This window comes from Papaver somniferum, unplaced genomic scaffold (assembly GCF_003573695.1).
Source record: "Papaver somniferum cultivar HN1 unplaced genomic scaffold, ASM357369v1 unplaced-scaffold_52, whole genome shotgun sequence".
NCBI classification, from domain to species: Eukaryota; Viridiplantae; Streptophyta; class Magnoliopsida; order Ranunculales; family Papaveraceae; genus Papaver; species Papaver somniferum.
This window is the reverse complement of record NW_020647860.1, coordinates 1143763-1169409: the sequence shown is the minus strand read 5'-3', so window position 1 is coordinate 1169409 and position 25647 is coordinate 1143763. Positions and strand designations below refer to the sequence as shown.

The 25647-nt window shown below is 35.9% G+C and overlaps 1 long non-coding RNA gene across 1 annotated transcript; it reads left to right on the top strand.

The window, feature by feature from the left end:
* Positions 1-7137: 7137 nt before the first annotated feature.
* On the top strand, positions 7138-9930 carry LOC113342989. Its single transcript, XR_003356963.1, has 2 exons — positions 7138-7912; positions 9611-9930. It is a non-coding gene; the product is annotated as an uncharacterized LOC113342989 (long non-coding RNA).
* Positions 9931-25647: the final 15717 nt, after the last annotated feature.

The window sequence follows — 25647 nt, the reverse complement described above, 5'->3', positions numbered from 1 at the left end:
GAACCCTAATTCCTGTGAAATCAAAATTAAACTTAAACCAATAATTATACTTCATACCTGATCAAAACCCATATCAAATCTTCCATTTAAACTCTCAATTTCATCTTCAGATTCTTCTTTGAACCCTTATGAAAACCCTAATTACCTTCATATGCAGATTCATCACCAGGACAGCTTCAACTCATCTTTTCAATAAACACCCCTTACTTCTTCGTTCAACAATGACTCAGTTCACCCCTCAATTTCATATCAAACCCTAATTTGATCTTCTCAGATTTATCATGAAACTAAAACATTCTTCAATTGTTTCTTCCTCATAATCAGTACCACGCCATCCAAAACACCAAATATACAACAACATCAATCGATCTTCTCGACTGAATCACGCAGAAAATAGAAGAAGAAACAGAGAGAAAATATCAGGAGAAGAAGAAGGAAGATGAAGAAGGAAGAGAACGAAGATAAGAAAATGAAGAAGAAATAGAATATATCTTCTCGTTGGGTGAAGATAAGGTCGAATAGATTTTACTTATGCACCCGCGTTCTGGATAAGGGATGCCATGTCGGTTGAGCTTCAAAAAGATTATTTTGCCTTTCGTGCTAATCTGAAGATTTCTTCTTCGTCCAATATCCGAATGACACGTTCGATTAGTCCATTATGTGTAAATTTTCGAGATCTATTCAACGGTACTAGCTTCGTATCTAGATCGTTGTTAGATTGATTTCTAATAATTAACGTTCGGGTTATACTAATCGAATAATTAGCGGCTAAGACGTTTCTTGACTAGTCTAATAACGTTGACGAGCTCGAGGGTCTTTACAGTTACTTTTTTTTCCCTATCCAAACAGGTTGTAAATGACATTCGCTTAGAGCAAGGATTATGTGATGGACAGTGTTAGGCTCATTCCTTAAAAAAATCTGTTTGGCATGCCAGGTTGCCTGGTAAATGAATTGCGCCATTACGAGAAAACTACGGAGCGGAGTGACAAAGATTACAATGAACGAAATAGATGATATCATCAGAGATAAAGTCTTTATCGCCAGTGCTACCGTGAATATCGTTCGATATAAAGTCTAGCGCCAAAAACTAGTTCTTTGTCGCCTATGAATTGAAATGAGTTTGAAATTAGGTATTTATAGATGGGGGAAATTGTAGCCGTTGGATGATGAACTGATGAGCGATGATCAACTCAACGAGCGACATGGTAACTATTGCTGGAGCTGGAATGACCAACGAGCGATGTCATGACCATATAGAGATGGACTCTCTATTGCTCGTTAGAAACTCCGTCGTGTATGCCTAAGTGGTATTTCTGGCACTTAAGCAGATATGTTTTCCACTTTGGCATACCCATGGTGGGTGCTAAAGTGACAAAATCAGCGTCTTGACATGTGCATAGGAACAGGTCTTAGAGTTTATTCTTTTCAAAATGAAAAAGAGTCACCGAAGGAGTGCAAAATTCACAGTGGAATAGAGTGGATAATAGGCTATACTAGAAAACTGTGTCTTTTCCTTTTCCATTTTATTTCAAAAATTAAACTATTTGCCTTCTTTTTTCATTTTAGTTTCACCAGGTTAGTTGTTTGCTTTTTGATTCATTTGAGCTTCAAAAAGAAAATAATTTGTTTTCTTTGTTTGTTTGTTTTCATTTCATCTCCAAAAGGTGAAATTTTTATCGCTTTTATTTTGTTTATTTTACACGGCTAAGTATATGCCGTGTAGTGACGACTTTCACTCATTAAATCGGCTGAAAGAGAGGTTGATTGAGCTTGGGGTTTAGGGGTTTCCTCTACCCATAGTAAGACCAAATTTGATCAAATCTTCCATTTTAAAAGAGACTTTATGCTAGGGGATCCAATGGGTCCAATCGGCTACTACCCGGAACCGGTTAATTTATTCGGTTCCTAACTTGATGGACCCGGAATCGGACTCGTTAATAAATTTGAATACCCGTCGGTTCCGGGTATTTATCGGGTATTATATAAAATTCTATTATTGTTGTAGTGGAAAGTTAGGAAAGGCAAAGAGGCAGAGAGTTTCTATTGATTAGCATCAGTAGTATTACATGGACTCCAATAACATATATATACATGGAAAAGCAAACCCTAGTTGGGACGCACATTTATGGGTCGTAGGCCCTACAGCACTCCTCCTTGTGCGGTCCAACAGAACTTCACATGTAGTGCTTCACATATAGTGCTTCTAACATAGTTCTTCAAATGCCGTTCTTTCCTTGATGACTGTGCCGAAATCAATTGCCTCATTAAAACTTTGAGAAGGAAAAATCCAGTGGGACAAAACCTTGGTACAACTCTTCACATGTAGTACTTCACATGTTGTCTCGTATTTTACATGTAGTTCTTCACACGCAATACGATCTTCAAAGATTGACGAGTCTAAGTTAATTGCCTCATTAAAACTTCGTCAGGAAAGACCTAGAGGGACAAAACCTGAACTAAATAAAAAGAGTACAATATCAATTAATCTTAAAGCACAGTTGGATGAATATACGTTGCCTCATTAAAACCTTGACAAGGAAAACCCAATGAGATAAAACTTTGACGAAGGGAAAAAAGTACAACGTGACAAATGCAAGTAAAGGTGATCTGTTTTAGATGATCACTTTGCTCCATTGAAGTTGACTAGTTGCTTCAAAACTCCTAAGGCAGAAAATCCTCCTGGGAAAGACAATAGCCTTAGCTGGGAAATTACATTACCAGTGTTTGTTGTTGTCTCATTAAAAACCTTGCCGAGTAACAAAACCATGTAGGAAAAAGTAACCTCAGTGAAGGAAAATAGTTCAACACACTATTAGATGCTCCACATTATGTCAGACAATTTTCATTAGTCTAATGCAGTCAGAAGAAGTTTATCACACTTTACTTTGGTGACTTGAATGTTTATAATACCTTGTTGTTGATTCTGGAAGTTACGTTGCTTAACATACTATCGCGTTTCATTTCTTTGATTCAGATATTTTCAGTAATATCAACGCGATCTTTATGTCTTCAACATTCAACATACTTGATGCTTTTAGTGTTGTCTCGCTAAAAACCTTGTCGAGTAACAAAACCCTTGGGAAAAAACTATTCTCGATCGAAGGGAAAAAGAGTACAACACAACTTCAATTTCGAAGTAAAATATGTCGACATCATATCCTTGGATCCTCCCCCTGATGTCGGCATCTCCCCCTCTTACTTTCAGAGTTGTTCCAAACAGTTCCTTTAGTCATGTACTTTTCGAAACTGAATATCGGTAATGACTTAGAAAATAGTCTACCATATCTCCCCCTGATTACTTTCATTGGAGAGGAGATATTATTGTTCCTCTATAATAAACAACTTTTATATTGCAGTTCCTTTAGCATTCCTTTTTAGTCTTTGCAGGGATAAAACAAATTCATGTCAATGGTTATTTTTAAGTACATGATTACATTCGTCGTTCCATTCCAATGACGTTGCATTGGCGCTGAGCTACATCTAGCTAACAAGTTCCCGTAGGATTTAAGATTTAATCGAGTACATTATTATAATAAGTACAACAATGCTTCTATTGTACTTAGATATGGGAATTTCATTTCCCAACACATCTTCGTCATTTTTCTTTAGACGAAATGGTCACTTAGTTACATTTGAACCTCGACTAATCATGGGAGTGCTATCAGGATGCATGTCTTTGTTAAATTGTTTGATAACTTTAGACATATGCAAACTGGTGGAATAATATACCACAAGCTCAGTATTCGGTCGAGCTTTCCCCAGATTTTTCATCTCAAATTCGGATTTCAACTAGCTTTTAAGGTCTCTTATCACATCAACAGTACCCATCATGTCTATATCATCGACATAGATAACTACAATTCCAAATCAGGAACTTTCTTGTGAATACGCAATGAAAATAACTTACTTGTCTACCCCCTCCAAATCAAATAGTCACATAGACGGGTATACCACATCCACCTGATTGGTTCAATCTATAAGTGAGCGTTATATCTAACTGTAAACACACTTTGTGGTTTAGAGTCACTTGATTTGGGTAACAAAAGGCTATCAAGTACTTTTGTAAATATCTTCTATCTCTTGATTCTTTCAGAGATACGTAACAACCACATACATATGTTGCATTTCAAGTCCATTTGAAATTACCAAGCTAATTAAGTAGCGAAATACTATAAAGTTCATTACAAGAGAACAATTCCAGGGCTTTGTGAGAAACCTCGCGCCACAAGGCGAGTCTTTATACTTTAAGACTGTTTTCTTCTCGTTATGCTTTGTGACAAATTAATCACGTATGTCCAATAGGCTTTACACTTAGTTGGTTAGCACTACCACACTAAATACCTGTATATTTGTCAAATAACCAAGTTCTACCTGGATTGTATAGGCCAAATACGTTCTTCCTTGAAATTAAGCAACAAAGAGCTTGGTTCGATCTCATCTTGCTTTATTTTCCTAAGCAAATGTATATGAAGTTAATCATCAATATGCTCGCATGATCTTTCCAGTGACTCGTGCGTATTCTCATAATCCACTTGGGATGTCATTTTTCTCTGGAATCATTAATCTTTGGAGCGTCCTCTAGTTTGATTCATGGACATATTCAGAGACAATCTTATGAGATGATTTCTGATGATATAAATAATTTGTTCCTTACTCACCTACTTCCTTTATAAGTGAGCATTGATCGAACATGGTGGTCTCTCCATCTTCCTTTATGAAGCCACGGCCTCAGCTACACTTCCACCCAGTGTAGTTGCAACACCTTAGTCTATGGTGTACCCCATACTGAGGATTTCTAACCTTGAAGGAATATTTGCAGCTGGTATGTGTAATCTTGTCACTTTAGCGACATCAGTGTACATTCTGAAAATCGATTATTCATTGTCACTTCACATTTACATTTGTGTACAAGAATCAATATGAGACACAGTGGGAACACATCACGACAATTCCTGTCGTTCTTTTAGAAAATACTTTTTTTTTATCTCCCCCTAATGACGGGAAGACTATCTCATTAAAATGACAACCGCAAAATTAACGGTAAAGATCTCCTACCAAAGGTTTTAAAAATGCGGATAATTGTTGGTAACTCATTTCCAACATAACTACTTAACAATTTTGAAGACCCATCATAGTACGATGTGGAGTCATAATGGTACATGTATAGTGCAAACAAAAATGCGTAAGAACACGAACGTCAGGCTTAAATCCAGTTACCATTTGGTACACAAAAAATAGGTTGACTAATATTGGGGTCTAAAAACGAATAAAGTAAAGATGCGCGTAATATTGCATATCCCCAAAGAAATAAAAGGTAGGTTGGTACGCATAACCTATTCCTTAGGCACCATCTGTAACCTTTGATGGTAGCCTCTGCGAGACCATTGGGTATAAGATGCTCTATATTGATCCTATTAAACATGCGATATTCATCAAGTCCTTTTGATGTAAATTCTCTAGCATTAACAAGGGTGGTGAGCCTTTCCACTTTGCATTGTGTAATATGTTCTAGGAGTTTTCAAACGCAAATTTCTTGGGAACTATAACTAGTCCAAAATGTCAAAACATTCACCAAATCCATAAGTCACTTTAATGGTCTGCATTCTGCATGAATATTTTTCTAAATTTCACCTTGTTTTCTTTGTAATATGGATTGTTTACCATTTGCATCTTAGGATGATCTCAATCCTGTTTTACTAAAGATTTTGTAAAAATGAGTGATATGCTTTATCACCTAAAAGCATAATGGGAAGGGGGGTTTTGCATCTAGTACTTTAGAAAACACTTATTGAGAGATATGACTTCACTTCACATTCTGTCAATCTTTTTCCCATTGTATAGTTCACTCAAATATAGTGATGTTTGTGAGAGTCCTTTCAAAACAAAACATCATTCAACAACCAAAGTGCCGTTATGGTTATGTCAAAGCCTGTATGAGTCAATTACCAACATTTCATCGTCGGAATCAATATGAATTCAATAATCCAAATACTATAGTGATTTACATTTCACTGGTATTAACTCATTATTTTCTCTAAAATATGTTTCCTTCTAAATACATTAGAGACTATAAAAGATGCAGTCAATTACATTCTCATCACGGTGAGTTTCCATATGATATCCACTTGCATGGGTCACTTTGGAATTTAACAAGGTGATTAGCTCTCGGTACATATAGAGATTTTGTGACTTTTAATCTTTCTTCCATCTTGGAAAGAAAATTTGAGCAGTGCTTCGCTCGATGATCCAATCATTGTAGTCACATTATAAGGAATTAGTTCAACAACTAGTGTATATTCCTTTATAAATTCGTTAAAGGAATAGTTCAATTAAATAGTCAATTGGCTAGGCAAAGTTCTTCTTGTCATTAAAGTTGATATCTAGAGTATGACCTCCTTTAGAAGTTCGTTGCTACTATGATACACACATTACATTGTATATACCAACACATATGACCAGGTGCATTTCCAACTCTTTCATTTATCATGGGAGCTAGAATTACATTTTAGCTGGTCCCATGTTCGGTTGATACTTGTGTGTTGGAGTTATTACTACCAAAGACAAAAGTACATCTTTGTCAAATGATACATGTCCCTCTGCACATATTTCACTATGCCAGCAAATGGATTACATCCCACGTCACATTTAAATTTGGGGAAAAAATATCAAGTACCCAATAATGGTGCTCAAGTACTCATAATCCCAAATGAATACAATGAAATCGTGTTGGTACAACCAATTGAATAAAAGGAAAACATCATTCAACTATAGCCAATCTCATATTCAAAAGAACAAAATAATAACAAAACCAAAATTCCTAATGATCGAAATCAACAGGCAAATAACCCAACAAATATTGACTTAAAAAAAAAACACCCAATTTTGTTACATACCTCAAAATTGGTTCCCACTGAATATACGCGGAACCAGTGTAGCTTTGGTCGCGCACAGCCGGCACAGGGCTGGAATGGGATGGCACCTGGGACAGTGCTGGGTCAGGAACAGAGGCCGGAACGGGATGGCACCTGGAACAGTGCTGGGTCTGGAACAGCACAGAGACGGGGCAGGGTCTGGAACGGGATGGCACCCTGAACGGGGGATCCCTTTCTCTACTTTTCCCAGATGATGAACACACAGGAACCGCCGAACATAACAAATTTTCTTCCTCCGAACAGATTTCGGTTTCTCTTGGGTTCGCGAAGAGATGGGATCTCGGAAAACGAACTGATTTTCTTTCACGATATTTTCTTCACAAGTTAACGTACATACAGACAAATTAGTGTATGTATGATACAATCCAATCAACCCTTCAATCATCATAGATTTATAATCAAACCATCAAACATCATCATAGATTTAATAGCTATAATGGTAAAAGAAAAAATGCAATACAATCAACCCAAAAAAAACGGAAGAAAACTTAGCTTGACGCCTTGATGTAGATCCAAAGTTGCGTTCCTTTTGATTTTGCTAATCCAAGTACAGCACAAACAGATGCCTTTTTTTTTTTTTTTTTTAATGATTATCCTATTTGATTCATGTACATCACAAACAGATGTACACATCCATTCAATTGATAATAAACAAAATCCCCAGAATTTCTTTCAAGAAATCGAGATCCACGGATGCTTTTTTTTTTGATAATCCTATTTGATTGAAGTACCGCACAAACAGAGGCAGAGATTCGTGCACATCCATTCAATTGATAAACAAAATCCTTCTTCTATCATCATTCGATGCGAAGAAAAAAAAGAAGAAATACGAATCAAAATATCCCCTTCTAGAACTTTCTCTCTCGTCGCTCTTTTGGGATTTCATGGCGGATTTTCTCTTCTCTGAGTGAACCGAAGGACCACTTGGGGGTTTAGATCAATCATGAGCATGGGGATGTAATAGAGGAGGCTGATTAAGGTACGAGGCTGTTGACGGGGCGAGATTTTCCTCCTCTTTTTTCCTTTTATCTGATTAGGGTTGCCCATTTTATTTTAGTTTTTAGTGATCCTACTGGGGTTTTCCTTCTAGGCTTGTTTCATTTTTAAGTTTTAATGTTTAATCATGATCCTAGGTTATTTTTCTGTTTATTTTGCTTTGGGTTTAAGAACTAGGGTTGCGATTTAGGGTCTATTAACTGAGTTGTTTTTCGATTTGTTTAAGGGTTTTCAATTCGTTTAAGGGTTTTCAATTCAGACTGTAGAACTAAGCCTTTCTCTCACTCTTTGTTCCCTTTGTTCTATGGTTTGACACTTGCTGTTTGGATCTCTGATTTCCTTCTTCTTAGGTGTTGTAATGTTTGCTCCCTTCATTTGAATTGAGGGTTTTCTTGGTCCGTTTGATTAATTGATTTCTGGTGCTCTAGAATGATCCTTTCTTATCTATTATTTGGTTTTTGTTGAAGTGCAATCAGGAATTTAGCTTCCTTCTCCCTCTCTTGTGTTTCATCTAGGAAATGAGGTAGTTTAATTTGTTTAATTATGTATGGTTAATTTGGAGTTATGTAATTTCTTTTGAAATTGTGGTAATTTTTAAATAGGATTTATGTGAGTCCTTGTTATAATCTAAAGATGTGTAATTTCTTTTGAAATTGAGAGAATGATCTGCAGCTTGGTTATGTGAAATTTGTTTTGAAATCCAGTTTAGCTTCTGTAATTTCTTTTGAATTTGTGGTGCTAACCATTATGATTTAATGTGAGCTAACTTGTTTTATTCTAAGAATATGTAACTTCTTAAGAAGTTGTGATTGTGGTGCAAAATAATATGAAATTATGTGAGTTTACAATCATAATCTAGGATTATGTAACTTCCTAAGAAGTTGTTTGTGATGTTAATCAATATGAAATTGTGAGTTTACTAGTTTTAATCTAGAAATATGTAACTTCCTATGAAGTTGTTGTGAGATGTTTTTGCAATTTGTTTTGGAAAGCCATATAGACTCTCTAACCAATCCCTTGACATTGTCCTGTTTGACTCCCAGTTTGTCTCCCCTGTTTTCTTTACTCTTTTCTTGTACCCAACCGTTTTCTTTTGGCCTTATGTGTTTTAGCGAGTTTAATGTAATGTTTTGTATTGGATTTGTTTAAATTAGGTTTAGATTTTTTCGATAATTCACCTTATCCTGGTTATAATTTAACTTGTGTAGAAAATTTTCTCTCGGTTCTCTTCTTAATTTTCTTTCAAAGGCTTAATTTGATGTTCTGCTGGTGTTTTGCAGTTGTTTTGAAAAGCTATTTAGACTATTTTCTCAATCCCTTGACTTTTTCCTGATCTGAGGCCGAGTTATCTTCCATGTATTTTCTTTTCTTGACTTGTACCTAGCTGTGTACTTTTAGCCTTGTGTGGTTTACTGAATTAATGTTTTGTACTGGATTTGTTTTTTAGGTTTAGAATGTTCATTGTTCTCCATGTCTCGGAAATAATCAAACATCTGTAGAACCGTATCTCTACATTCTTATATGTCTGTTCTTTTTATGGGCTTAGTTTACATAATGTTCAGTAATTTAGGATGTCTTTTTCTTTGGGTATATCCTTATCGTGCGATTAATTTCTTTTGTGTAATTTTTTCTCAAACCTTCTTGTATCCTACTAGCCTAAACTTTTTATTGCCTTACAAAGGTGGAAGTCAGTTTGTGGACATTATAATGCTATCAGATTTATTCATACCTATAGGAAGGCGAACTTCTCGGCTGATGCAATGGCAAAAAGAGGATGTTTACTTGGCAATGAGGAGGGTATACATTATGATGGTAGACCTAATTTTTTGCTTTTAGTTGAATATCCAAATGTTACTTATTTTCGTTTTAAATAGTTTGCAAGTTTTTGGGGTCGCTGTGACCTCTTTTCTTGCAAATTATCTTTTGTAAATTTGTTATCTATTATTACAAGTTTTTGACTTATCAAAAAAAATAATCAAACCTTCTTGTTGTTTTAGTCTACTTGTTAGAATTCGGCTTATCTCAAACCTCCTCACTGTCTCCTTTTAATATACCGAATATGAAGAAATGATACCCTCTATCCCAAACCCATGCTCCTCTGATTCGGCTAACCCACATGTAAGTCCACTCAAAATACATTGGTCATATCAAATCTCTCACTTTTAATTTATTATATATATTGTTTAGCTACCTCTTCAAGCTTTTCTTGCAATCCTTGCTCATTGGCATTTTCAAGTGTGTAATAGGTCGGACATTTGTGTATTAGTCGGAATTAATTTCATTTCCGCACATTTTGTATCTTATAATTCCCTTGTAAGTGCTGCATTATAAAGCATACCTTCTTACTGCTTTTTTGTATATGGTTAGAGTTTTGCAACATTTCTTATAGGTTATAATTGTATTTGAAAAGTTTTTTCTTGTAAGTGCCGTAATACAATCTCCTCCACACCAATATTCCATAAAACCCCTCAAAATCCCTTTTCCAGACAATCTTCTCCTCGATAATGACAATCCTAGCTTGGAATTGTCAAGGAATAAACGTTCCATCAACCATTCAACACTTGTGAGGACTAGTTTCCCTTCATAAACCTAAAATCATATTTCTTTCCGAAACATTAGCAAATCAATACCATATGCTAGGACTGGCTCATTCATTACAATTCCAGAATCACTTCTCTGTCCCTAAAATTGGAAGGAGAGGTGGTCTTTACCTAATGTGGGAACATAATCTAAGTATTCAGATTTTACTCCACTCTCAAAATTACATACATGCCTTGGTCACCCCACAACCCCCTGAACAACCCTGGGTATGCATTGGTATTTATGGCCCACCACATCCTGATATAAGGAAAAACTTCTGGCACAACTTCTCATCAATCTTCAACAACATCAATCCATCCATGCCATGGATTTTGCTAGGCGACTTCAACGACGTTTTGGATCAATCAGAAAAAAAAGGAGGAAGACAAGTAACTTATGCTCAAGCCCAACCCATGCTCACAGTGATGGACCAGGTGGTATTTATGGATTTGGGCTTCCGTGGAGATCCATATACATGGAGAAACAACCAAATGGGGCAAGACAAAATTCTGGAGAGACTAGACAAGAGACTAGACAGAGCACTTGCAACCCAGCAATGGCGTACTGAAAATCCACATGCGCAGTTACCCACCTTCCGAAATAACATCAGATCACGCCCCAATTCTTTTACAAAGAAAGCAATAGATTGGCAGGGAACAAAAAATTACAAGTTTGAACATTTATGGCTCACACACCCGCAATTCAAACAAGTGATCGACTCAGCTTGGATACAATGACAAGATTTAAAACCTACTCTAGACCTTCAATTAAAGCTCATAACCACCGGACAAACTCTCTTGGAATGGAACGAGGAAACTTTTGGACACCTTCCAACTATGATCAAAAAATCGATGGTAAAGATTAAAACGGCACAACATCAATATGCTACCCAATCGGGTAATGAACTGGAATTCTAGTTGGTTCAAGAAAAGCAACTGAGGACGGATTATAATGAGCTATTACAATGTCATGCAACATATTGGCAACAAAGATCCAGAATTCAATGGCTACAATCAGGTGATCTTAACACAACCTTCTTCCACACTAAAGCAACCATTCATCGGGCCTGCAATAATATTCAAAAACTTCAGGATCCACAAAATAATTGGATTAATAAGAAGGAAGATGTGATTCAACTCATTCTTAACCACTTCTCTGAACAATATACTGCTCAACCTACGATCATAGATGAAGACCTTTTCAAGGATATCAACCCCAGATTATCTCCCAGACAAATGGACGTTCTTACTAAGGAAGTAACCACAACAGAAATGAAGCAAGCACTATTCTCCATAAACTCCGAGAGTGCTCCAGGTCCATATGGTTACACTAGTAAGTTTTTCAAGTTTTTTTGGGAAATAACCCATACACAATTGATATCTATGGTTCAAACCTTTTTCAAGGATCTTAATATACACCCACCCATGAATCACACAAACTTGACATTGATACCTGAAATAGACCACCCATCAAAACCTAATCAATTCAGACCCATCGGGCCATGCAACGTCACATACAAAATCATTGAAAAAAATCCTAGTTAACCGAATCAGACCTTTACTCCCTTTTATAATAAGCCCCTATCAAAGTGCCTTCGTACCACAGAGATCAATTCATGATAACATAGTTATCGCTGGAGAATTTTTCCATCATATAAAAACCTCAAGCCTCACCAAAGATCCAAAAAATAGCACTCAGACTGGATATCCAAAAAGCCTATGACGGTTTGGATTGGGGATTCATCAAAACCGCTTTCACCAAACAGGAATTTCCAACAATTTTCATAGATTACATCATGTTATGTGTCACAACTATTACATACTCAATCAACATAAACTGTACACCACATGGATATATCAGCCCTACTAGAGGAACTAGACAAGGGGACCCTCTATCTTCTTACATCTACATAATTTGTGCGGAGATCTTATCTACGAATTTGGGGAACCTTCAATGTCAAAAGTTGGTTCAAGGTCTTAACATTTCAAAAAAAAAAAACCACCCATTATTCACTTAATGTATGCTGATGACCTTCTAATCACTTACAAAGCCTCTGCTCAGAGTAATCTCCATCTCAAGAACCTGCTTTAGTCTTATGGCACATCTGCGGGCCAGGTAATCAATACTTCTAAATCAGTAATCATTCATCACCCGAGATTGGATTCGACAAAGGTTAGTAATCTTCAATAATTCTTTGATATGCCGGCAACATCAAAACCTCCAATCTATCTAGGAGTCCAATTCAAACAAGGAAGAGCATATAACCACACCCTTGAGCCACTCCTACAAAGATTAGCCTGAAAAGCTAAAGGATGGATGACAAAATGCAAACCAAGCGGGAAGATTAATACTCATTAAAACCTCCCTAATCCCCACCTCAAATAACCTTATGCAAACACAAAACCTACCTGTCAATGTCCACAAACAAATAGATCGTATAACGAGGAACTTCTTCTGGGGACATGATTCGTCAGTTAAAAAGCTTCATCCTATAGGGTGGGACAAGGTAACAAAACCAATATTAGAAGGAGGATTAGGCATAAGGAAAAGCAGTGATCATAACAAGGCTCTTCTCATGAAAAGAATCTGGAATTTGCATGAACAACCTAACTCCATCTGTGGAAGTCTGTTCAGTGAAAAATATCTCGATCAACAACCAATTCTACAAGGCATCAATAACATTCCATCTTCTTCCAGCACCCAATGGAGACAACTAGCATCAATCGTCCCTACCATGCAACAACTGATATTTCATCGTATTGGAAATGGGCTATCAATACCAATAGAAGCCAACTGGATTCCACATACCCCAAACCTAGATCCAACCCAATGTTACCCGTTCCAAATGGTAGCTGATATCATGATCCAATCACTCATAACTGGAACCAGGAAAAAATAAATACACTCCCCAATCTTGTAGCCCAAAAAATAATAAACATCCACCTACCCCAAGATAACACCCAGGACAAAATTATCTGGCCACATTCAAAATATGGAAATTATACTACTTCATCGGGATACAAATGTCTAACCCATAGTCAACCTAATCATACCCCCTCCCACCCACCAAATTCCTGTGGACCTTACCGTGTCCACCAAAAATTCAGCTTTTCTTGTGGAAAGCAATCAATGAAGGATTACCAACCTTCGCTATCCTCCATCACATCCATTTGACCAACTCAGACATTTGCCCCAGATGTAATTCAGCTCCGGAATCAGCAACTCACCTGCTAATTCACTGTCCAACGACAACTACATCTTGGAACACTTTATTCTATCAAACCCTAAACACATCAAATCCCAACAATGCACTCTACTTTTCTTTAACACCTCATACAACCATCTCCTAGATCCTTCAACTATCAGCATCAACATCAGTCCTTTCCTCTTTCTGTTTTTTATTTTGGACATTATCGTTAGCTAGGAATGATCTAGTATACCAACAAAAGCTAACATCAGCAACAAAAATCCTTGCTTGGGCTCAAAAACAACAAAAATAATATTCGGAGGCGCTACAATCCTTAACTCAAGTTCTACCGGGAGATTCTCCAATACTGAACCACTCAAGAAACACCAAAAGAATCTCAACAATCTCGGTAGGATGGTCCACCCCGAACATGAACTGGATTAAGATCAACATTGATGGAGCGGCCAGGGGTCATCCCAGTTTTGCGGGTGCAGGTTTCATTTTTAGGGACTCCAACGCACGAACAATAATGGCTCTAGCTCAACCTTTGGGAATTACAACTTCCTTAACTGCAGAAACTTGGGCTATGCTTTTGGCATCAAGAACATCTACAGAAAGGCAATGGCCAAAAGCTCTCTTTGAGACAAACTTAGAGAACCTTCTGCACTTCATCACATCTCCTTCTCCTCCCCCTTGGAATATCTCAGGGATGATTGAAGAAATAAAGAATATGATGCAACAGATTCCGCAGACTGCTATACGACACAACTACAGAGAAGGAAATCAAGCAGCAGATGGTTTGGCCAATAATGCAGCAGATGGAAGTCAAATGGGGAACTTTTCAACCAAAATTTGGGACCAGACAATCCCAGATTTTATTAGTCAAATTGTTTTTCATGACTCTGTGGGTACTACATACCCGCGTCAAATTGTAACCTAATTCTTCGTTTAATAAATTACTTGCTTCAAAAAAAAAAGACGAAGAAGAAATCAATGATAACTAAAAAATTATTCTCTTGTTCGCACGGTTAGTGATCGTGACTGATAACGTGTTGTAGTGGAAAGGTAGGAAAGGCAGAGATTTTCTATTGATTAGCATCAGTAGTATTACATGGACTCCAATAACATATATATACATGGAAAAGCAAACCCTAATTGGGGCACACATCTATGGGCTGTAGGCCCTACAACAATTATGCATTTCTTTATTAACTTTTTTAACACTAAAAATCAACTTTTTTTGGTAGATAGCGTATCAAGGAAATACCAATTGGTCCTACAAATAATATATTAGAGACAGTCTAGTCCAGTGGACCTAGTCAATTTTCTGTTTGGTCCTATTTGGTAATATAAATTATAATTTGGTCCTAAAAATTATGGTTTGGTCATAGGGTGATGTCATGGATGATGTAAATGTCACCTTGTAGTGGCAGAAATACCCTTTTGGATAAGGACCATATATATAGTCAAAAAGTAAGAGAAAATAAATCATTATCAGATTTACTTTCTCTCCCATCTTTCCAGATCTAATCTCTCTCTTTTTCTTTCTTCTTCTTTTTCCTCCTGTTAATGGCGTCTCCATTTTTTTCTTTTATTTTTCTTCCTGCTGCTGTAAACGATGGTGATGAAGGTGAAAATCGATTTAGATATTTAGATCGGTAGTTGTAGACGATGAATACGATGATGTTGGTACTGTTGAATACGATTTTTTAGGGTTTTTTTATTTTTTCTGCTGCTGTTGACGATGAAGATGATGAAGATATGTTGTTGTTGCTGCTGTTGACGATGAAGACGATGGTGTTAATCTTGATTTTGATGATGATGATGACGAAGATGAAGAAGATGAAGACGATGGTGTTAATCTTGATTTTCTTTTTTATACTGCTGTTGACGATGAAGATGCTGAAGAAGATGAAGATATGTTATTGCTGTTGTTGTTGACGATGAAGACGATGGTGTTAATCTTGATTTTTATGATAATGATGAAGAAGATGAAGAAGATAAAGATATGCTACTGCTACTGCCGTTGATGATGAAGACGGTGGTGTTTTTGAAGACGAAGATGTTGTTGTTGTTGTTGAAGACGACGAAGATGATGATGATGTTACAGTTCATTCCAGAAATGAACTCTGCTTTTATATGGAGTTCATTCCAGAAATGAACTCTGTTTTTATATGGACTTCATTTCTGGAATGAACTCTGATTTTTTAGGTTTTTATATGGAGTTCATTTCTGGAATGAAGTCTATTTGTTTAGGTTGTTATATGGACTTCATTTCTGGAATGAACTCTGATTTTTTAGGTTTTTATTCTGGAATGAAGTTTGTTTGTTTAGGTTGTTATATGGACTTCGTTTCTGGAATGAACTCTGTTTTTTTAGGTTTTTGTATGGAGTTCATTTCTGGAATGAAGTCTGTTTATTTAGGTTGTTATATGGAGTTCATTTCTGGAATGAAGTATGTTTATTTAGGTTGTTATATGGACTTCATTTCTTGAATGAACTGTGTTTTTTTAGGTTTTTATATGGAGTTCATTTCTGGAATGAAGTCTGTTTATTTAGGTTTTTATACGGAGTTCATTTCTGGAATGAAGTCTGTTTATTTAGGTTGTTATATGGACTTCATTTCTGTAATGAACTCTGTTTTTTTAGGTTTTTGTATGGAGTTCATTTCTGGAATGAAGTCTGTTCTTTTAGGTTTTTGTATGGAGTTCATTTCTGGAATGAAATCTGTTTTTTTATGTTTTTGTATGGAGTTTATTTTTGGAATGAAGTCTGTTATTTTTAAGTTTTTGTATGAACTTCATCTATGGAATGAACTGCCACAAGAAAATAAATAAAAATTAACACGAAAGGGTATTTTTGTCAGTTTAATATTTTTAAATAATTATGGACCAAACATTAAAGGCGTTTAACCAAAGGACCAAACAGACATGGATCCACCTAAAAAAGGACCAAACGATATTTTTCACATAGCGTATTAATGAAGACCACTAAAAATAAGCGTCATACCCACAATTATCAAATCACATTAACGATACCAGTAGTTACTGGATTCTTGCAGCTGAAAAGTAGAATTTCTCGTTATCCTATTTTTGTTCAGGAAGCTTTAGTCCATATAGTACTACGATTCTACTCAATATGTGTGAGGGTGGTACATACAGAGAATATGGAGACGGTGTGCAACTGTGCATAACAGGTACAAAAGATATAGTGTGGTCTAATACCGTACGGCTAATAATGTAGCCCAAGAACTTGCCCTATGGGCCAAGTCAAACGGTTATCATATGGTGTGGTCTATTCCACCAATTTGGTTATTGCCTTGCCTATGTGCTGATTATAGGGAATAGTTTTTTTTTTTTTGCTTAAAAAGAAAAAATACAAAACATATACCGGTGGTTTTGAAACAAATACAATGGGATTTGTTCACTAAAAATAAAAAATGACAAGGTTGAAAAAGAATCCTATTATTGGGGCTTGAAACCCAAAGGATTTTGGGGGCTTTATTGGATTATGAAATAGCAAATTCAATAACCCCCTATCCCATTATTTTGTTAATGTCTAATATATTCTCAATTGAATTAGTGTTAATTAGGACAAAACTAGTCAAATAAAGCCAAGGTGACCAAACATGTGGTACAAAAGATCCAGCCATATTATTTTTAATAAATGAAAACCATTTAATTAAAAAATGACACAAAAACTCCAGGTCAAATAATAATGTGCAAATTTAGTTTTTATTACTTTAAACAAAGCCAAACATACCCTTTTTACCTTGTCTTCTTCTTCTTCTCTCCTTTCTTTTTTCTATTTATGCGGTCTTCATCTCCCCACCACCATTAACACCAGCAGCAACAAATATCTCTCCATGAACACCATCGCAACACCTCCGTCACCACCAACAACAACACCTCCGTCACCACCAGCAGCAACACCTTCGTCTCCTCCACGAAACCTTCGTCTCTTTTCTATTTCTATTCAGATCTATCACCAACAGTAGCTCCGTCACCATCAAACCAACCGATGTGTCCAGATCCGCCACCAACAGAACCTCCGTCTCCTCCATTAACACCATCATCACCTCCTTCTCCTCCATTAACACCATCATCACCTTCTTCTTCTCCGTCTACAGATTTTCCATCAACAACACCGCCTCCTCTTATTTTTGTTTTTCCCACCAGTACATCAGATCCACCACCAACACTACTTCTACCTCCTCCTTTTATCATCTAAAACCACCACCAATACCTTCAAATCGTCCACCAACAACACCTCATCTACAATCAACACCAGTACCTGCAGATCCGCTCCCAACATCACCTCCGCCTCCTCGTTCAATCCTCTACAATCACCACCACTACCTTATGATGTTTTCATCACCAGCAAATGATGATACATCTTCAAAGTCGAAATCAATATTGTATTGGGAAATGACAGATTTATGATGAAACCAAAATTGGTTTCATCAAATTCTGACAGTTTTGGTTAGTGAAAACAGTAAACTAATGATGAAACCAAATTTGGTTTCATCATAAACTTGCCTATTTTCTGTCATGAAACCAAAGATTTTAATGATGAAAATTAAGTTTATGATGAAACCAAATTTTTGTCTAGTTTATTCGGTCTGACTTGGAAGACGGCATGTTTGGTTTCATCATTGAAGTTATGTTGGTGAAATGACAATATGTGGTTTCGATTGTATGTGCAATGGTGGTTTTGATTATATGTGTGTATGAATTGGGAGAATGTGTATAGCAGGGTCTGGTACTGGTACTCCAGGTATTGATGAAGAAGTTTTGTTGGTAATGGTGGCCTTAACTGAAGTTATGGAAGTGATAAAAAATGGATTAACTGAGTAAGGGTGGTGCTAATGCAATGAGAGTTGTAGTTGAGCTTCAGATGTTGCATAAAGGACTGGTATGGGTTACAATTAAAGAGGTGTATGTCTGCATTGTTAAAAGTGTAATGAATTGGCTGAAGTTGATGAAATCTAATTAGGTTTCATCGTATTTTTTTCATTTTGTTGAATATTAATATCTGTGAAGCCAATTTTTGATGGTGGGATACAGGTGGATTATTTTTTGTTGAAACTGGTTGTAGTTGAGGGGATAATGGTAGTGGTGGTTGTGGTGCTGGTGGTTGTGGCAGCGACGGGGGTGGTGCAGTTGACGGTGGTGGTAGGTTTCATCTTATTGTGGATTGTTTTTTGTTGAAAGTAGTCTTAGTTAATGAGGTAATGGTAGTGGTGGTTGTGGTGATTATGGTTGTGGTGGCGATGGGGGCGGTGCAGTTGACGGTGGTGGAAGGTTTCATCTTATTGTGTTTCATTTTTTCTTCTTATTCTTTCTCCTTTCTTTTATGATGAAACCAAAATTTGGTTTCATCTTATTTTGGTGAAACCAATTTTTGGTTTCATCATTTTTCTGGTGGTGGCGCGGTGGTGGTCGGTGGAGCCGGCGAAGGTGGTCAGTGGCGGCGGCGGCGAAGGTGGTCGGTGGCGGCGGCGACGACGGGCGGTGGTGGTGTTGCTGGTGGTGGGTTGTTGTTCGTGGTGATAATATAATAAAATTTAAAGGTTGGGTTGATTTTTGCTTTTGTTGGGGTGATTTAAATAATAGAAGGGTAATGTAGACAGTTTATGTTAAATGGGGTTTTTGTGAACATTTTGTTTTGGTGGAGTTTTTGTGCATGGATGTGACACCTTTGGGTTATAACTCGCAGACCGTAATTAGGAAGATTAACTAAATTAATTATGATTAGTATATGAATTAGGATTAATCATTTTACTAATTTTATGAAAATCAAAAGCCTTTTTTTCATCAATTTTTTTTTCTCTTTTTTTTTGTTTGATTAAGTAGAGGATTCTGAGAATTATTTTTTTAATTTTTTTTTTGAAAATCAACCACCTAATATGGTGAAACATATCCTTAAATTACTCAGGATAACCCTATAAATGGAGGATTTTGTTGATTTAAATCAGAAAGCATCCATTAATAATCTGGGTTTTTTGCAGTTTCGGCTGGGAAAACATCAAATCCCAGCCACAACCGACACTTATTTGGCTGGGAAATGATGAACTTCCAGCCGAAAATACAGTATACGGCTGGGATAACATTACATCCCAGCCGTAACTCAACACTTTAAGACGTAAGCAATCTCGGCTAGGAAAAACTTGTCGACCTATACGTTATATATTTTAATTATCAAAACCATTTACGGTCGGGAAAATCCAGCCGCAAGTCTTAGATACAGCTGGGATGCACGAGTCGTAAGTTCAATTACAGCTGGGAAAACCAAGTCGTTGTTCATCCTCTGTTTTTTTTTTCTTTTTCTTTGTGATTATCAGAACAGTCCTACGGCTGGGAAATCCCAGCGGTGGGTGTACTTACGGCTGGGAAACATTAGCCGTAATTTTTTTCGGCTGGGAAAAACAATCCGTAATCTAAATTCACGGTTGGGAATTTTAAGAACTCCCGGCCGTAAACACCTTCAGAAAAAAAAATTCTACCCGAAATTCATCGAATCTGATTTTTTAACCATCCAAAAGCATAAATAAATGATGAGTTTTCTTAGTTTTTTTTTTTATAATGATCATTTTCATCATGATGAAATTATGATCATCATCTTTATCATGATGAAAATATGATCATCATCTTTATCACGATCTATGAATGAGAAGGACGATGAGAAGATAATAGTTTTGGATTTTCTTCATGATCATCATCCTCATCATAATAAAATATGATCATCATCTTCATCATGATTTATGAATGAGAAGAGAATGATGAGGAGAAGATAATTTATGACCTTCATCTTCATCATGATGAAATTGTGATCATCATCCTTATCATGATTTGTCAATGAAAAGAAAAGTAGAAGGAGAAGAGAAGATTATAGATTTAGGTTTTTTTTTTTGATGATCAGTAAAATTTGATATACCTAAGGTCCCCCTATCCACCTCTTGGTTACCCATATCACTGTAAGCCTCCAAAAATCAAGCCCCTACAGCCCCAATAATAGGATTCTTAAAAAATGTTCTCTAACCCCATACAGTAATGATGATTCTTTATAAAATAAATTGTAACAAGCTTAGTAATTCAATGACTTGGCCTTATTAGGTCTTTATACAAATCTATAGGTCGGATACCCGAGACCCGACAGGCAGACCCGATAAGGACCCGAAACTAAACGGTTCCTTACCGGGTCTACCTGTCGGGTGTCAAAAATACTAATGGTTCTATTTTTAGGATCCGAAACCAGACTCGATTCAACCGATTCTGGCAGCCCTATTTTCAACCCCATAATCCTTGTTCTTAGAAGCCAAAAAAATGAAAACATTATTTGTCAAATGGTCTATGTGCAAGACCGACCGGTATTTGTCACAACTCACAGTCAATATGGAAAATCAGGTTGTTCCCTTTGTACTTCTAGTAGCGTGTCTGATATTGGGTGTAAAAAATTATGTGGAAATTTTATTCATAATTAATTAAAAAAACCAATTGATTGTTTTTATAATTTTTAAAAGTTATTCCAAATTATTAATTATAAATATATTAGGGTTTAACCGGTTCCGTAACGACACGAAGCTAAATAATGTATAAAAGTTTCGTTGATAATGTTGCATCCATTAGTAAGGATGAATAGGATCATGTCACATATTCTAAGTATTAAATTTTAATTCCCAAAGACGCAGTTGTTCTCCAGATAATTATCGAAATCACTAAATATTTTTTAGTCCATTATTAGTGTTACATTATATTTTTAAAGTTGATAAGCAAAAATGTAAATCGTATCAGATGAATTTGCATGCGCCTGATGCTGAATTAGACAATTAGTCCCCCACACGAAGACGAGAACTAAAAGGAAAGTTATAGTAAGACACCAAGGGTGGTAAAGCGTCAAAGAATGATAGAGAAGCCTACTCTGGAAGCATTTCATAAAACAATAATTGAAACATCTACCACCATATACCTCTGAATCAACACCATGATTTGCGAAGTGGATGGAAAAGAGGCAGGCTTTCAACTCCCTGCATATTATGAAGTTGTAAAAACTATTTTACTAATTAACAAATAAAGAAGTTTCCATAAAAACAAAACCCGAAATGAAAAGAACAATCACGAATAGATCGTTATGCAAAGTCCCACTTCAAACATTGGATTTCTAACCTGGCAAAGCGGTAATTTAAACTTTCAAATAAGGTTTTAGCCACCACCGAATAATTTCATGTCCCATTTTTACCTGCAGCATAACAACAATTCATTAGTTAAATTCTACAATGTTATCAGACGAAATGTTAATGATTTTGTTAATAATTAAAAAGAAATCTTAACAAATTTGCATATGCTTCTAAAGCTAGAATTTCTAGACTATAATTACAACTATGGTTGTTGTAACTACTATTTGCAATTGACATCACATGTCGTCCCTAGATCTCAAATTCTCTAAATACTTAATAAGGGAGAAGTATGAAACCTTCAATAGGAAATAGGCTTAACCCATACGTCAAGAACAACTGAATTAAACTTGAGAGGGATTATTCATCAGAGCGTAAGAAGGTATCATAATCCACTTCATCGGTCCTAAGCTAGAAAGTTTCAATTTGATTCTAAAGTTTTATTTTCCACCCATTGTCCTTTCTCTAACATATATTGTGATATGATAAAAGAAGAATTACAAATCCAATAGAGAAGATGGTTCAACTAAAGGCAAGCTTACTATTCGAGGTCACTATATTCATATTGCAAATCCATTGCAATCTTACAGTTCCACTTGTTGATTCTTACATTTGAACCACCTATTGCAAATCCATATCAATGATTTACCAAGCCAATATATTTGTTCCCAAAATTTTATGATATCCTCAATGTGCAATTAGTAGTTTGCTTTTGATGAAATTGAGGTGAAACTATCTTTTAAAATCAGGAATAGACTATGTTTGACACCAAACAGTGATCGTATTCCTGAAGTTAGGTCCAACTGAAGTGAAACTATCACAAAAAACAATATTCATAGCCAGATAGAGAGATAACATCTTACCTTGACATTGGTTCGACCAATTCCACATCTAGCTTCTCTTCTTGCTTAGTAATATAGAGATTTTAAAACTTATCATACTGCTGCTATACAAAAAAAAATTATTAGGTTCAAGTGAATTATTTATATAAAATCATAAGGAGAACTAAATACAAATCACGAAAGGTCATATACTTTTCCGTTGAGGTTCAATCACTCAGTCAATACCACAAAACCAATGAACAAAATGGTAAAACTGATTACAATTTGACCTTTATGCGAAATGAGAATTGAACACAATGGTCTCTTTAAGATCCGAAATCTTTGTTTGTGCTATGGTATGTAATAAAAATTTAACAAAAAAATATGAATACACAAATGTAAGGTTTAGAAAGACATTAAACCTTGGATCCAGCAGATCCACAACTTCAAGGATGATGTAGAGATTCATTTGTATAGAAAGTTTTCTTACTCTCGATTAAAGAAAGAAATCAATTTACCCCATTCACATCCAGACCACCATTAATGTATCCTTGTTCCGCATTCTCGCAATATTGTACGTACTAAATTCAACATAATTGTACCATGATCGTAACTTATGGTCATGGGATCGCTAAGCATGAAACATAAATCATATCTCTTATTGCTTGAACCAATAGAAAAATGTACTTACGCAAAATTTTGTAGCGTCATCACCTTCATAGATGCCCTCTTATAGGGCAACATGGTAGTTGTTGACTTCCTTCTTTGACATCGAGGACTTGAAGCCTGATTATTGTCACTAATAATAGCTGAAGGAGACAGGCAAGGAAAGTATGACTTCAAGGTATCCTCTGGTGTTTTCTCTTCCAAATCAGGTCAATCCTCTTTTCGAAAGTTAAAGCTTCCATAGGCATCACTAATATCTTTCCACAGGCCAGTCTGTGTCTCAGGTCTTCTATCCTATCACTAATATTATTGATACAAAATTAAGAGATAAATGATACCTTGAGATCCCTTAATTAAGGTTATTACTTCGCAGCCGAAAAAACGCATCCATCACCCCTGTTTGTATTTGAAAAGGGGACCATGTACCCCTAATCATCTAGACGATTGATTTGGATCGCCATAAAATAACTGAATGCAATTTCATCAGCAAGTAGTTCAAAAAAATATAAAAAAATTTAAAAATGCGTCATCTGTAGTTGGTATTTCAGCCGCGACCCTGGTTCTACTTTACCAATGGCTCTACTTCTTTTTTCTAATTAAGTATCAATTACCACGTCAAAGAAAGGGATGTTAAGGGAGTGACATGTTTATCACTCGATAGCTAAAATTTGGGACTGTCATGTTAGAGTCTGAACAACATAAAATCCCTTGCCTCTACCGACTCACTCAAATGCATTGTTTTTATTACAAAAACTATTGTAAAATTACACAACTGTATTTTAGTTAACACTCAAAGGTTTCATGTAGTATTAGTTGGTTCTGATGCAGAATCACACAACATGCTTTCACTAAATATCTCCATATCATTAAAAAAATTTAGTTACAACTACAAACATATTTGTATACAACTTAGTCATCTTTTCATGCCAGAGCATCTGGTACAAAAATGCCGCATTGAAAGCAATAGATTGTTTAATCTTATATATCTTTAAAATTTCAACTCATCTAACTCTGTTAGAGTGTTAACAAGAGAAATCTTTGCATCGTTAAACTTTTCAATAAAGTTTTGGACAACTTCATTAGAAATCTCTTCATCATCCTCAAAATCTGAGAGGATGTGTCATTAACTTCTACCAGAGTCCCATTCTCCTCTTCCTTGAGATCCAAACCCCTATCAAGAAATCCTCTTGGAAAATTACAAGTTCCCGACGAAGAAGCCATTCTTGATGAAAACGCAGCCTGAGTATGCGTACTTCTTAAATAGGATTTGGTATTTAAAAGGTTTCACAAGAACCGTGAGATTAGGGTTTGTAAAGTCGTTCGTAACACGTAACAAGGACACCCGTACGAACACAAACTTGGCCCGTTATCCATAAACAACTCAAGAAGAGAAAGACTCAATTTAAAAACTTTTCAACAAAGAATGTTCGCCTTTGTGAGAAGTTTCATAGATCTTTAGCTCAATAAATTTTGTATACTCATATGAGAGAAAATTTAGAGCATAAGAGTAGCAATTATTTTTTTGATACACAAAGTTTCAAAAAGAAATTAAGAAATCAAAAGCTTGACACGACAAACATAGATACTTATGCAAAAATGTTTGTGATTGATAATCTAGCTAAGAGCGATAAGAAAATAGCTAGAGAGTCACAAAAACACTTTGCCATCAAGTATACCTGACTATATCTCACTCAACCAGCATTTTTTGTGAGTGAGATTTCAAACTTGTGATTAATTAACACAAGTATGAGCCTCGATCTCATCAAGTGACCGTTGTTTACGGTTAAAACTCTTTCTCCTGATCTTTGAGGAAAGACCGGTATGATGTGAAAAGTTATCATAAAACTTACTATCATCAAGGTATGGCATATAGTTTTGATTCTTACCTGAAGAACTTTGGCCAGAGGGAACAGACATCCTGTTGATAATTTCTTTATATCATTCAATTATCCTTTTTAAGTTGTCTTCCATACCTCCATTTTTGCTTTCTTCTTCTGGCACCTTTCTCACATCATGAACAACACAATCTCCCTTTTTGAAAGAAAAAAACCCATGAGTTCTTCTTGATCGATCAACATTGGGGATTCTGTTAAATTCTTGAACATTTGAAGAATACTTCGAACTTACTTTCCTGGTATAATGCACAGGGTAAGTACTAAAGCCAATTGGTTTAGACATACGAATGTCAGTTACACCTTTGAGAATTAAGTCTAAGGTGCGTTGAAGACGACTGAAATTGTAATTGAACCTAGATTTATTCTTTTGTTAACCACGACCTTTTGAATCACAAA